This window comes from Sapajus apella, unplaced genomic scaffold (assembly GCF_009761245.1).
Source record: "Sapajus apella isolate SASKATOON/1434 unplaced genomic scaffold, GSC_monkey_1.0 scaffold78, whole genome shotgun sequence".
Classification (NCBI taxonomy): domain Eukaryota; kingdom Metazoa; phylum Chordata; class Mammalia; order Primates; family Cebidae; genus Sapajus; species Sapajus apella.
The window spans coordinates 6,306,589-6,322,023 of record NW_022437018.1 but is presented as its reverse complement, the minus strand read 5'-3'; the positions used below and the strand labels follow the sequence as shown (position 1 = coordinate 6,322,023).

At 37.9% G+C, this 15,435-nt stretch overlaps 1 long non-coding RNA gene across 1 annotated transcript in view; it reads right to left on the bottom strand.

Annotated features, from left to right (window-relative positions):
• Positions 1-12,680, bottom strand: part of LOC116532998 — a 305,086-nt gene extending 292,406 nt beyond the window's left edge. The window contains exon 1 of the long non-coding RNA XR_004261032.1: positions 12,043-12,680. This is a non-coding gene — a long non-coding RNA (uncharacterized LOC116532998). The remainder of the gene's footprint in view (positions 1-12,042) is intronic.
• Positions 12,681-15,435: the final 2,755 nt, after the last annotated feature.

The window sequence follows — 15,435 nt, the reverse complement described above, 5'->3', positions numbered from 1 at the left end:
ACGGAGGTTGCGGTGAGCCGAGATCGCACCATTGCACTCCAGCCTGGGCAACAAGAGTGAAACTCCGTCTCAAAAAAAAAAAAAAAAAAAAAAAAGAGCTTTGAGTTTTTACTTTACATAAACCTGTATGTATGTATTTATTTAGAGACAGGGTCTCACTCTGTTGCCCAGGCTGGAGTGCAGTGGTATGCTCACAGCCCACCACAGCCTTGACCTTCCAGGCTCACGCAATATTCCCACCTTGTTACAGCCAAGCAAGCTGTTAGGAAAGCACCACACTATGAAATCTGATTGTGAGTCCTTTATTGCCAGCAACCGAGAGTCAGCTCATGCTCAAAATCTCTCAGTCCCAAAGAAGGGGCTCAATTGCTTTTTATACCTTGCTTAAGAAAGGGGAGGGGGAGCCTAGCTGAAGTGGAATTTTTGCAGAAGCAGAACAAGCAAGTTATGGGAGGAGGCTGGTAACTAGGAGGCAGGAGGCTCCCATGATTGTTGATTAACTAAGGAGGGTATATACAAGCAGTTCCCATGACTGCTGCTTACCAAGAGGTGCATTTGGTACTTTCCATACCATCGATCAAGGCGGTATTCACAATAGTAAGTGTGCTTGCCAAGCAGGATATAGTTACAATGGTGATATGTTTCTATAGCTCTAAGTACAACATGAGCCAGCACAGGAACATGACCCAGATATGCACTCAACGGAGAAATGGCGAGAGGGGTGAGGTGGAGGTTAAGATGGAATCTGTCTGACTCTCAGCAAAATGGAGTCTGTTTGGCTAACACAGGGTAGGTTAGCACAACCTCAGACTGCTGAGTAGCTGGGGCTGGAGGCATGCCACCATGCCTGGCTAATTTTTGTATTTTTTCTACAGATGGGGTTTTGCCATGTTTCCCAGGCTAATCTCAACCTCCTGGTCTCAAGTGATCAGCCTGCCTTGGCCTCCCAAAGTTCTGGAATTACAGATATGAGCCACCTCACCCAGTGCGCATAAGACTGTTAATCCAAGATTTTAAAATAATGTATTAAATGTTTTCATGTTATATAATTTTTAAAGAAATATAACAAATATTATTGCATATGGATTCTTATAACTGCCATTATTCACAGTCACTATACTTACTATGATCCATTTGGATTGTTGATGTTATTTTATATAACTTAATAATAAGTCTTTTATATACTACAGCATGTGTTTGCTCAGTACAAGTTTAGAAAAAAAGGGAAAATTAATTTGCCTCCATAAATTTAATGGGAACAAAGCTAAATGGATTTTTACTTTTGGTTTTGAAAATAAAAAATGATTGTTCCATCTGTAAATAGTGTTGACTATTTGATTCTATCACAAAATGAATATATGCATAAAAAAGCAGGCAAAAAAGTAGACACAATTTATAATGCAAAATTTGTTTCATTCTCTGTGCAACAAAACAATTAAAGTATTCTGCATGCATAGTTAGAAACCTTGTAGCCCACTTACTGAGCCCATTTCACCCAGAACAATATTATTCTATCATACTTTTCCTTTTTTCCTTTTAAAATATTTCTTCCTAAATAAAAATTGAAGGAAAACCCCCTTTTTTTCTCTCAAGCCCTGACTATACAATCAGCTATCATATTAAGATATGCAAAAAAGAAAAACACCTAGCAAATCAGTTTAACCAGCAATATCAAAATATTCTCAACAGAATCGCTGTTTAGTTTAATGAAAGATGTCATTAGAAGAGAAGAAACTTCTCTAGGCCAGACGTGGTGGCTCAGGCCTGTAATCTCAGCACTTTGGAAGGCTGAGGTGGGTGGATCACAAGGTCAGGAGTTCAAGACCAGCCTGGCCAAGATGGTGAAACCCCATCTCTACTAAAAAAAAAAATTACAACAATTACCTGGCATGTAGGGAGTCCCACACTTTGGGCACCAGAAATCAGGGAGCCAGCCCCCACATACCACCTGTGGGTACTCCAAGTTCGGTGGCAACAAAGGAATGAGAAAAGGACGGGTTAAGAAAGCAAAAAGTGGGACCATGGGGCCATCACTTGTCCTAGAGGCAGTGAAGGCCCCAAGCTCTGATTTCCCACAGTATTTATTGGTTACAATCACTTTGATCTACAGGGTAGGGGTGGAGTGATGGTGGGGAGAGGGTGATGTGATGGTGGGGTGAATCAGTGAGCAGGAACTGAATCAGTTAGCCAAAACTGCTGTGTCATTCTAAAGATTGATAACAGTGGTGGTTTGGGAGTTTCACAAAACAAGAACATGGGGTTATCTTTAGCCTATTATCTATGTGCAGCTGGTGGAACTCAGGCCTCACAAAGAGCCTACAAATCTGGTTACGTCTCATTGCTACAAAGGGGTTTTACATCCTTGAGCACAATGTTTATGGTAACAGAGCCTAGGTTATCCTGCACTGGCACATGAGGCATGGAGAAGTCTGCCTCCCCAGAGGCCTCCTACTGTTTGCCACTGTTTGTTGTTCCCAGTTTATATGTTACTAATAACCAATTTATGTAGGCACTCTAAGTCCTTTCTCCTTTGCTGCTTCCCCCAATAGGGCATGGTGGCGGGTACCTGTCGGGAGACTGAGGCAGGAGAATAGCTTGAGCCTGAGGCAGAGGTTGCAGTGAGCTGAGATCACGCCACTGCACTCCAGCCTGGGTGACAGAGCGAGACTCCATCTCAAAAAAACCTAAATAAATAAATAAAGAAGAAACTTCTCTAGTCAGGTATCAATATAGACCAATATCTTTTAAGTATTAATTTCCTTAAAATATATTTCTAGTAATACTTAACAATATTTACTTGCTGAACAGCAATTAACACATCTTAACTGCTTATGCTTTTTAGAATTTAACGAAGCTAAAGAGATTATTTTAGCCAAGTGGTTTGGTTTTGCCGAAAATGATGTCAGTACACTGTTAACATTCAAGTGATCTATTTAAATAGTTTAGATTTTTTTTCTTGAATGTTTATTTCCAATTATCTGCCATCTATTAATTCATAATCTTTCAAATCTGATATATTTCTTATGATCTGAGCTTTGACAGTGATTAATTCTATATATTCAAGCTAAGTGCTTTCTGGGCCTCAGACTTCATATCTGTTAAATGGTCTTTATAGTTTCTTCTTTCACTAAATTGTATGAAAAATTTTGTAATTATTTGGGCAATTTAGAAAATAATCACGGAGAATAAAATAATTATGTTCAGTTAAAATTCTTTAATGTACAGTAATACACTGTAATATCTTTTTTCCTTTGATTATTGCTACAGACTAAGGTTCAATGTATCTGTATAATATTCAAGAATAGTAGTTTGAGCCTTTCAAAAATGAAAAAGGATCACATAGAAAAAGAAAAATATATATTTTAAGGAAATTAACACTTAAAAGGATGTTGGTCTATATTAATTACCTGACTAGAGAAGTTGCTTCTTCTCCAATAAAATCTTTCAATAAATTAAATAATTCTATTCAGATTACTGTGATATTGCTAGTTAAACTGATTTGCTAAGTGTTTTTGTTTTTTTGTATATATAAGTGCAAGAGCTGATTATTTTATTCAGGGCTTGAGGAAAAAAGTAAATATGGGTCAATTTCAGATCTGGCAAATAGTTTCCATTATATTTTCAATTCATAGTTTAATGCAAATCTTGCCTACAATATTTAAAATGGAAATGCTTATTTTTATAGAGATATGATAATATATGGTAGAACAATTCCAGGCTAAGGGTGATACTGAAATAAAAAGAATCTAAAAGTACAATGAAACAGTGCCTGGTTCAGTATTTGTGCTCAGCAAATACTTGAATTTATTTCAAATATTTCCAAATTTGATAATTATCTTAAGTTCCAGATGGAAAATGAATTAATTACCTGGAAAGGGAATAGTGATACTACCAAAGTCATCATAGAATGTGGAATTAACTATTCTCCATCATGCAATTGTGGACAGTATTTGCTATCACATTAACGTATCTTACGAAACTACTAAATAATTCATCCAGAACATATTTATTGATGAATTATCATTTTATACACACTATTCTAAGCATCGGGGATACTGGAGCAAATGAGGCAGAACAAAAACCCTTACCTTCATGGAACTTCCATTGCAGAGAAGGAAACAGACATAAACAAGATAAAAAGTAAATCATATAGTATGTTAGATAGTAATACATACTTAAAAGAAAATATGTATATTTCCAACCATCTCCTTGAACCATAGACAGCATTTCTTAGCCATGGTTTTGTTTGGCTTGGTAAACAAACCTATTCTAAACCTTTTCATCTCTGGAGGGATCTGAGTTGTCATTTGTTGACCTTTTTCAGTTCATATATATTCCCATTATGGTATAACCAGAGGCTTACAGTAACCAGATTCACCAAAGTTTGGTAGAATACCAGGACACTTCTAAATCTGTCATATAAATCTTCTGTGCACTCATCTCCCACAATTATGCTGGTATGTTTCCATGCTCTGAACAAGTCCTTGGTATATGCTCAGGAATGTAAAGATATGGTTGGCCTTGGGTGTCCTACTGAGCTTGCCAATAAAATTCTGGCTGAAGAAGTCAAATTATACAATGGACTATTCCTATCAATTAAACTTTATGCTTCCCCCATTATCTGGGCCCCCTACTGGGGCACAAAGACACATGCAGACATTCATAATTGTTTAGTTCCAATAAACAGAAACTTCTACTACTATAAAGGATGGGTGTGATTATCCAAATGTGTTCTTTGTGGGGGTCCTATAAAAACAAACCTCAGGGCAAAAGAAAAGCTGAATAGTTTGTGCTTAAAAATTAGCAATCAAAAAACCTCAAGTGCCAGTAGATGTAATACATTAACAACCCCTGATTACACTGAGAAATGTGGGACTATTGGCAACCCATGAGTTCATTTATCTCACGAGTGAAATATACATTTTTCTCTGACTCCTAGGGACCAGAAAGAATGCTGGACACTGAGTCAATAAGACACTGGCTTTTTCTTCAAGGAATTCACAGAAGAATACTAACACTGAGACAGAGAGTATCCCAGTGTCCTATCCTAGGCATGATGGTAAGAAATGAATGGGGATGTATAGGACCTAGAGAAGGTGCATCTAAAATAATTTTGAAGGAGGTTGAGTAGGGAAAGAGGATCACATTCAGAAAAGAAGTTCTGGAAATAACTTATGCCTGAGCTGGGTTATCCAGATGACAGAAGGAAGAAATTCAAGGACATCGAAATGAAAAACCCTGTGGTATGTACCAGAGCTACAAGCAGTTCAGTGTTGAACAGGAATAAATTTGATGTGAAGAATGATGAAAAATAAGCCCGAGAAGATGAAGGAGCCAAATTCTGGAAGCTTGGACTTCATTCCACAGTCAACACCTGAGGCATCGATGTATGTGCAGAAGAGGGTGGTACTTGTTCAGATTTGTGGACGGTGGCAAGCATGGAATTGGAGGCTATTAGTTTAATCCAGGAAGAACATAATAAAAGCCTAACTAGGTAGTAGAGGTTGGGATTAAACAGGAACATTGCCAAGGCTTGGCAACTGATTGATATGAGAGTTAAAAAAAGGAGAAGTCAAATGTAACTGCCAGACTTTTACCTTCTATATAATGGGTAAAGAATTTCTGGGGCGTGCCAGGTTAAGGGGTTTGTTTTCAGACACAATTATATGCCCTCCACACGGCAAGGACCTGCAGGCAGCTGTAAACACAGGCTTTTGTGTTTCATGTCATCCTCTTAAAGGTGATCCAATTTTCATTCAAAAAAAAATTTTATTAATTTAACTAAATCTTAATGATTTGGATATAAATGTTCAGGATAAAATGTAAGAAACGCAATAGAATATACTATGCTCCCCTTCAAGATGGTTCTGTAAAGACTTTCATTAAAAATAAATGTTTTCTTACTCACTGTGTGGAGCAGAGGAAGGATGACACAGTTAGTTAATAGAGTTTATAATTCAATTAATAATAATAATAATCTACAATTGAAAGGAAGAAAGGAGAGAGTATATGTCACATATTAATTTATTCCCATGACAATTCATTATGTATCTGTTACTTTCAATTTATGAATAGGAAAAATACATTTTATAAAGGTTAAATAAGTGGTCCAAGATGACACCAAAAGTAACTTGTAGAGTCAGATTTCTTAAATAAATAAATAACTGTCATTGATAACAGGTCTAACTTATATCTAACCATCACATTTTTATATGCCCCTTAATTTAATCTCTTGGGGTAGGTAGCACTGTTTTGATTTTTTTGTTTTTATTTTTTGCCAAACTGTCTTTCAAAGTGACTGTACTATTTTACATTCCCACCTGGAATAAATGAGAGTTTCTGTTGCTCCACATTCTTACTGCTATGATTTTTATTATGCACTATAGCAGAGATTTGACTATCATTGAAAGAAGTGTTTCAGAAATCTATAAATATGTCATTGAAATATTATATTCATGTTTTTAAACTAATTTTAAAAACCATTACAAAATAGAGCTTGGCAGTTTCTTACAAAACTAAATATATTCTTACCATACAATCCAGCAATCTCATTTTTTGGTATTTTCCCCAAGGAGTTGAAAACATATCCACACAAAATCTGCACACAGATGTTTATAGCAGCTTTAATCCTAGTTGTTAAAACTTGGAAGCAACCACGATGTCCTTTAGTAGACGAATCGATAACTGGAGTACATCCAGACAATAAAATATTATTCAGCAGTAAAAATAAATGAGTTGGCTGGGCATGGTGTTTCATACGTGTAATCCAGGCACTTTGGGAAGCCAAGATGGGCAGATCACCTGAGGTCAGGAGTTCAAAAGCAGCCTGGCCAACATGGTGAAACCTGTCTCTACTAAAAATACAAAAATTAGCTGGGTGTGGTAGAGCACACCTGTAATCCCAGCTGCTAGGGAGGCTGAGGCACAAGAATCTCCTGAACATGGGAGACAGAGGATGCAGTAGCTGACTAAGACCCCATTTCAAAAAATATATTAATTAAAATTTTTAAAAATGTGTTATCAAGCCATGAAAAAACATGAAGGAAACATAAATGCATATTACTGAGTGAAAGAAGACAATCTGAAAAGCCTAAATATCTATAATACCAACGATATAACTTTCCAGAAAAGGCAAAGCTACACAAACAGTAAAAAGATTAGTGATTGACAGGGATTAGAGGCAAGGAAGGATTGAATAGGCAGAGGACGAGGATTTTGGAGACAGTGAGAACACTCCATATGATGGTATAATAGTAAATACATACCATTATACATTTATTCAAGCCCATAAAATGTACAACAACAGGAGTAAACCCTAATGTAAACTGTGGACTTTAGATTATGAAGTATCAATGTAGATTCAACAATTGCAATAAATGTAAAACTCTGGTGGGGGCTGTTGATAATGGTGGAGGCCATGCATGTATGGGGTCAAAGGATATATGGGAAATCTCTGTACCTTCCTCTTAACTTGTCTGTGAACCTAAAACTGTTCTAAAAAGCAAATCTATTAAAAAAAATTATGGCAACAACATACACACATCAATCCCAAATTATAGTACATTAGAGAAAATGTATGTTAATGCTTGTTGCAGGGTTAAAAGGTTTTATGAGAAACCTCTAAATATACCATTTCTTCTCATACCTGCTTGAAAAGTACACTACAATTGCATGGTGTTTTTAAAAAGTTATATCCAGCTAATCTGTATGAATGCCAATTTTCTCCATATTGTGAAGCTAACACAAATAAATAAAAATTTACGTGCTGAATTAAATGTTTGTGGTTATCAAAGAAGCTTCAGTTAGGATATTTAAATGCATTTTATGAAGTAAATTTTAGGAAATGTATTTTACCAAAGCATGATTTTTTCCTCTTTTGTAAACTGGGATTTTAGATACAGCTTTACTTGATAAGAAGAAATCCTGCTTCACATGAAGAGCAATGAGTTGTTAAAGCACTGTAATATAAAATATTTTTCTTCTTTTTTTTTTTTAGACAGTCTCTCTCTCTGTTGCTCAGGCTGGAGTGCAGTAGCACGATCTCAGTTCACTGCAGCCTCCATCCCGGGTTCAAGCAATTCTCCCACCTCAGCCTCCAGAGTACCTGGGATTACAGTGGCCTGCCATGACGCCTGACTATTTTTTGCATTTTTAGTAGAGAAGGGGTTTCACCATGTTGGCCAGGCTGGTCTCAATCTCCTGACCTCAGATGATCTACCTGTCTCAGCCTCCCAAAGTGCTGGGATTACAGGCGTGAGCCACCGTGCCCGGCCTAAAATATTTTTCTTTAAAAAATGTTTCTATTCAGTTAATCAGTTCCATAACAAGATTTATAATCTATTCCTGCACAATCAGGAATGCTTCTAGAGGCAGACTATATTTTGAAAGCTAAGGAGACTTTCTGATGCCTGAAGATGACTTTATTCACTGTTTTATTCTTTTAATAAATCTATGTTTGAAAGATGCTAATCTCAATATAAGTCACATAAAATATGAAGCTTTTAATTCTAGTTGATTCGATTTTGTTATTCACATTTCCCTATAGGCATACGTTTAATAACTTTTCAATTTTCTGTAATGCCTAACACTTGGAAAGATTTAAGAGTTCAATAGTTTTTGACTATTTGCATGGCAGATTACCAAAGGAAATACTGCTATGGGAAAACAAACTTTTTTCCCTGACATTTGAGGTTCTTAGTTGCTGGACATTTTTTAATCAAACGAGACACTGACTAGAACATTACAGTCACTTTACCCTTAATGGATGGTCTCAGATACAGATTTGGATATTCAAGAATATAAGGAAACAAAAAACCCAGCTTTCTGCTTTTAGGGGTAAGAGTACTCAGTTGAACTGGCTAGCATACCAAGAAATCTGCTCACCTGATATAGGTTGTATGCCACAGGCAGTTATAGTAGATGGTGATGGTAGCCTTACAAGCATTTGATTTGAAAACCATCATGATTTTAGAATTGCCTTCAGAACATTTAATGTCATGTGGTTGAAGTTTTTATGCAGTATCTCTTATGATTCCAGCCAAACCCTAACCTTCTCAGAGGCAGGGATCATCCTTTACAAACCTCAAATGACAAAAAGTGTCTTGCATGTGGCGAGTAAGCATTGGACGATGCTTGTTTATATGACTGATCTAAACCTGTACACTTAACAAAGAGATCTTCCTAAGCTAGAAGTCTTGGGCATGGCCTAAAAGTTAGCTAGCTTTGGGCAGTCTGGCATCTATTCGAGCTAGTTATAGCTCTAACAAAATGTGAGCTTGCTTCTGTGACTTTTTCAAAAAATCTTGCTAGGTAATACCTAAGTCACTTCAAAATCACAGTCTGAATGACAGGCAGTCTTTTCTGAAACTCACATTCTATTTCCTCGTTCGGTTCTCTTCATGCTACCCTAGTAAAGTGTCTGTCACTTCCTCTTAAAAAGCAGTGAGAGAGAGGGGTGTGGAATTCATTTCAGGAGCAGCTGTCTTCTCTTCAACTCTTAACCCTGCTCTCCAGGGTAGAGGAAGTAAAGAATTTAATTAGTCTGGGTTGAACCAGACTATGTGAACAAAAAATTTTAGAGAGAAAAGGAAAGAACCATCCTGATGACACCACCAAAATAATCATCTGTTTCTTGGTCTGTGAACTGTGGTTGGCACTATCGACTTTCAGGTATCTTGGAAGCTTCACCTGTGGTACCTTGTTCTCCTTCCTTCAGGAAAGATGCACCACAAGTGGGGTGGGCGAACAGAGATGCCTCCTATCTTCCTTGGGCTCCTGAGGAAACAGACTCTAGGATGCTGAGATGTGTCTGCAGGAGGTTTAATGGCATATATTCTTAGGAACTACTATGAGGGAGCAAGGAAAGCAAGACCAAACAGAGGCAGAAGCCAAAGTGAGACACAGTTGCAATGGTGGCCTTTGCCAATCACTCAGAAAGCTCTAAAGCTGGGAAGCCCTTCAGGGCTGTTTGTCATTGAAGTAAAGGGGCCAGATATTTGTACCACCCAACAGCAACCAGTCATTGAATGTGAGCTGTCCCTGGAAAGGGAGCAATCATCAGTAGAGGGCAATTCCCAGAAAGGAATGTAGTCTTAGCTGTCAGCAGCCAACACTGCCAATCTCTTAGGAATGAGCGCCTAGTTCTTTAAGGGGGACCTGAGTGGCATTACATGGTTTCACTATCCCCATTCAGCTGGCTAACTGGCACCATCAGCAGAAATGATCAGGATTAATTGTGACCCCAGGGCTAAGTGTCATTACATTCCACCCTCTACTGAGCAAAGTTCTGACCATGTGCCAAGCACTCTCCTACATAAATTATCGCATTTGATCTTAACACCATAAGGTCTTACTTATCTCTCAATGTGCATGTAAAGAAATTGCGGCTTAGAGACATTAAGTAACTTTCCCAAGTTCATACTACCCATTAGGGCACTAATAGAAATATCTTTCTGAATCACAAGTGTTCTGTACCAGTTCATAGCATTCAAAACTACATTTTGTTGTTGATGTTGTATTTTGATCCATGACCATCCCACAGATATCTGGGTGTGAGAGGAGGAAGCAAAATGTATTTACATACAGAAAGAGGAGTGCAAAGCCTAGAGAACTTAGATTTCTGAAAAGTTACTAAACTATACCATACATACAGAAAGAGGAATGCAAAGCCTAGAGAGCTTAGATTTCTGAAAAGTTACAAAATGGTACCAAACCACATACCCAAGCATACACCTTTGAGGCCAATAAGGGAGACAGAGGACTCCTTGCCAGCCACATGAGCTGAATCAACATCATTATCTGGAACTCTCATGAAATAGTGGACCTAGAAATGATGAACCGAGGCAACAGTGCCAACCATGGGATCACCTTAAAAAAAATCAGCATTTATAAGTCTCTTTTCCTCAAACTTCCTTCCTGTATCTCCTCTCCCCCAAAGAAAAATCCAAAAGCTTACAACAAAACTAGATGTGTCCTGAAGATCAGGAACTTGATTTGAATGGTGTTCTAACTGTGTCACACATCAGCTTCAGGTTGCCTTGTTCATGCATCCTTCTGCCTTTGCAGTTATTTCCATTTGTGTCTCCTGACTTCTTCCCTATTTAAATAATAGCTATTATGTAAAGTTCAAGAGCATACCATAGCAGATCTCATCTCAACTACACAAAGGTACTATGTAATTATGGAATGGGCTGAAAGGACTTTGGAGGAAAAGCAAGTTAGCCATCTAATAAGAAAAATTTTAAACAGAAATAATCAAAAGAGACTATTTTCAGAATGTTTTCCAGCTGGTGCACAGGTCCATTTCCCTATGACATCACAATTTCATGGTCCAGCATGAGTTCCTGCATATTACATGTACAATGGCAGTCTCAGTACCTGATGATTGATAATAGCTTGTTCCTGGACATCTCACTTCAAAACAAAGCAGAAATAACTGGATCTTCCTGTCTTATTTCTCTTCTTCCCCACCAAGACAGGTGGGCATTGTAAAAAAAGAGAAATTATGAAACTGGTCAAAATTTTTCAAATCTTGGGAAGCACTTGTGAGCAGTAAAGAAATTATCTCATATTTTCTATATGAGTTAATTTAACCAATGTAGTGAAATATTGATGAGGCTCCCATTTAGAGCCTAAAATATAATAGGCACTCAATACATTATTTGTTAAATTGGTAAATTCCCATCACCTACTTCATTAAGCCTTCCCATTTATTCTTATGGAATTAACCTATTCCTACTCTGTGCTCTGAGAGCACTTTTACACTTTTTATAGCATTTTAACATACTGACTTTTACTGTATTTAGTGAAAGTCTGTGTCTCTTTCTCATACCTTAAGGGCATGAACCAGGCCTCATTCAATCTGTATCCCACATGTTGTCTTGCCCACAGCAGGTCTCAATATCAATGTTTTGCAGATAGATTTGATGATTTGATATTTTAGGACCAATCAGAATGACCTGTGAAATTTATTAATCACAGCGGACAGAAATTGGAAGGTGTTCCAAAACGTTGTTGCTGGGAGACAGTACCAATACCTTATACCTTGACAAGGAAGGTGAATTCAATTCTGTTGAGTGCCCATGGCAATGATGTAGCATACTGCAATGCACTCTGTCTCATTTTGGCATTGCTGCCCTCTCCTGCCATCTGCAAGCAGCATGACACTGTCAGGCTGAAATCCATAGTTGCCATGCTGACAATGTGCTTGGGTTGAAAGGAAAGAAGGCAATTATCATTCAAGCTAAACCCAGGTCCATGACTGGCAGAAAAACTGCTGAGTAGCCAAAGTTCTTAGTCCTGACCTGTGATGCTGGGACTCTGTTATCCAGGCTAATTTAGGAATAGTTGAATGGTCATTTATTTCAAGCCTCTGAATAATCATTCCCATTTCTTCATCCAAGCCTTTGCTCATGAGAAACAGTAAAATGTGATGGTTAGAAGGTGAGCTCTGGAGCCCGGTAGCCTTGATTTGAATACTGGCTCCAATGTTTTTAGGTTGTGTCCCTTAGGGAGGTATTTAACATATCCAGGATTTATTTCCTCTGCAACAAAGTAGGAGTAATAATAGTATTTAGATCACAAAGTTGATGTGAATGTTAAATACATGGATGCCTGGAAAGCATCTGGAATAGTGTAAGATGCAGTCTAATTACCTAATCAATGTCAGCCACACTAAGGACACTGTGTGTGGCATGATGAGGAGTTGGAATTTCCTCTGAGTGCATCTGTAAGCCAATAGAGAAGTTTAAGCAGGAGAATGGTATGACCTGATTTATTTCCTAAATATCACTCGGACTGCTCTGAGGAGTTGTATTGGAGGGAGATGAGTGGCAATAAGGAGAGGCATTAGGAGGCCACCACAGTAGACCTTGAAAGGAGTGATGATGGCTTAGGGCAGGTGATAGCTTACCCTAGACAGAGTGAGCAGGATGAGCTATATTTTGGGATGGAAAAATGAGATGTGCTGATGGACTGCATGTGGGAGGTGAGGGAATGGAAGAAATCCATGATGATTTTACGTTTCTAGCTTTGGTTGTGGAAGCTTAATGATCTCATTTACTGAAATAGAGAAGATTATAGGAGGAACATATTTTGGAAGGGAAATCAAACTTTCCTTGAGGAATTTTAAGCTTCAGATGTCTATGAGATGTCCAAATAGAATTTTGAATAAGCCTGGATTTTAAACCTGGACATCATATGAAATATCTATATGGAGACATAAAATTTCACCAGCATTTAGATCTTTAAAGCCACAGACAGCAGTGATGTCTGCTGTGGCACTGAGATGAACACAACCAGAGAAAAGAGGGCAGAGTCCTAAATGACTCTGAAATTTTCAGATCAGAGAGAGAAGTTTATCAAGTCAAGGTGACTGAGAAGAGCAACCACGGAAATAGGAGGAAAACTGGAGAGTGTGGTGTCACTGAAACAGAAAAGAATGTATCAAGAAGAATAATGTCATCCGATATGTCAAAGACTGCTGGGTGGTCTACTAAAATGAGGACAGAAAACTGTATATTAAATTTGGTGACATGGAGGCCTATGTGAGTGCATTTGGTGGAATATTAGAAAGAAAGGGCTACACTGAAACGAGTTAAAGTCAGTGGTAGTAAAAAAAAGGAGGCTTTGTGGAGAGGTTTGATAGTGAAGTGGAGAACGAAAGACTGGGGAACAAAGAGACAGACTCCACTTTCTTTTTTTTTGTTTGTTTGTTTTTTTGTTTTTTCCCATTTATTTATTTTATTGCATTTTAGGTTTTGGCAGACTCCACTTTCTAAGCTTTCAGCCCCAACCACTTTCACACCTCACCCGCCTCTGGGCAAGGGGAGAAAAAAGCCATGGGCTCCCTCTCGTGGTGCTTGTGGGAAAGTTCAAAGCATTCAAACCTCAGGCAGCAGGCAGGTCCCCATTGCACACCACTCCAGCCTCCATCTAACCAATAAAAGCCAAGCCACCCACGATCCTTTGCCCTTGCTTCACTTCAGACTGAGCAGGAGCCCTTCTATGTGGAGAATCCTTTTGCTGTTTACTGTATAAACAATACACTTTCTTTCATCTCTTATTAATGCCTATGTGTCATTCATACCAACATCTGTATAATGTCCTAGCAGGGACTGCCCAATATCCAGCAGGGGCCACTAAGAACCCAAATGAAACACAGACAGAAGCAGGATTTGGTGTCAAGGGTCAATTGGGCATTGTTATAATGGAGAAGGGAAGACAGAAAACATGTCTTTATGCTGACATGAGCATAAACATGTCTTTATGCTGATTGAAAAACATCCAATAGAGGATGAGAGATTGATGACGCAGTGGACAGAGGGCATAACTGCAGGAGCAAAGTACTTGCATGGTAGAGAGGAGGTGGGATCCAGAAGACAAGGGCAGAGACTGGCCATCCATAGGAAGAGAGACACTCCCTCCACTGTAACAGAAGAGCAGAGAAGAAGCAGCATTTTCAACTCAAATATTCTATCCTTGGGCCATATCGTCTACATGATGTACAAGACAGGGAGTAGCTGAGTCAATGAGAAGTTAGAGAGAACATGCATACAAGTCTGAGAAGTGCAACCTAACCTGCTGGCCAACAGACTGCAAACCCTGGGGCTGCCTATGATACTCCAAAATTGGTGGCATTCCCTTTTGGTCCCTCTGAATTACTCCTGTCATCTATTTCCTATAGAAACATGAGACTGGTCAGAAGATGAAGATTCTACACCTGAATGGTCAATAGCAGCTTTGTAATGGTTTTCCAGATTTCCACGGCAACCTCCCAAACTTCACTTTTATCTTCATCCTAGGAAGGATTTCTTACTAAGAGATTGTGGGAATTTCAGTGATAGCCACAAATAACAATAATTTCCATTTTCATTTCTATTTAATTTTTAAGTTTTTTTCCAACCATTTTATCCATTGTCTAGATACGTAAAGGTAAACTGTTAGTTATTGACTCCTTATGTGTGTTTTCCTTGAGATTCATCAACTGTATATTCAAGCTAGGAAAGCAATTCATAATTCCTTTGGGAACCAGCATGCTGAATAGAAATGAGCGTATTTCCACAGAAATGGACTCATTACTCTGCCAGTATTGCATAGAGCCTTATCAATAATTGTTATAAAACAAAGGGATCTTATAGGAAAAAAAAAACTTTGCACTTATATTATACTTTTGCATGGAAAACAATTTATTCTCTTACATTTAATTTGCTTTGGTGATGTTTGCTATTTTTCTTGTGCTGAAAAGACCAGCAAAGTCTGAAATCTTGAAATGAAAAAAGAAATTTTATATATTAGTATAAAATATATTAACAATATAAAATCAAAGGTCACTATAGTTTGAAAATGTTTTTGATCTTGTTACTCTAAAATGTAATCTAAATAATAATAAAATAAATATTGGACTGAAGAAAAGAAAATAGTGATTTTCATGTCTGC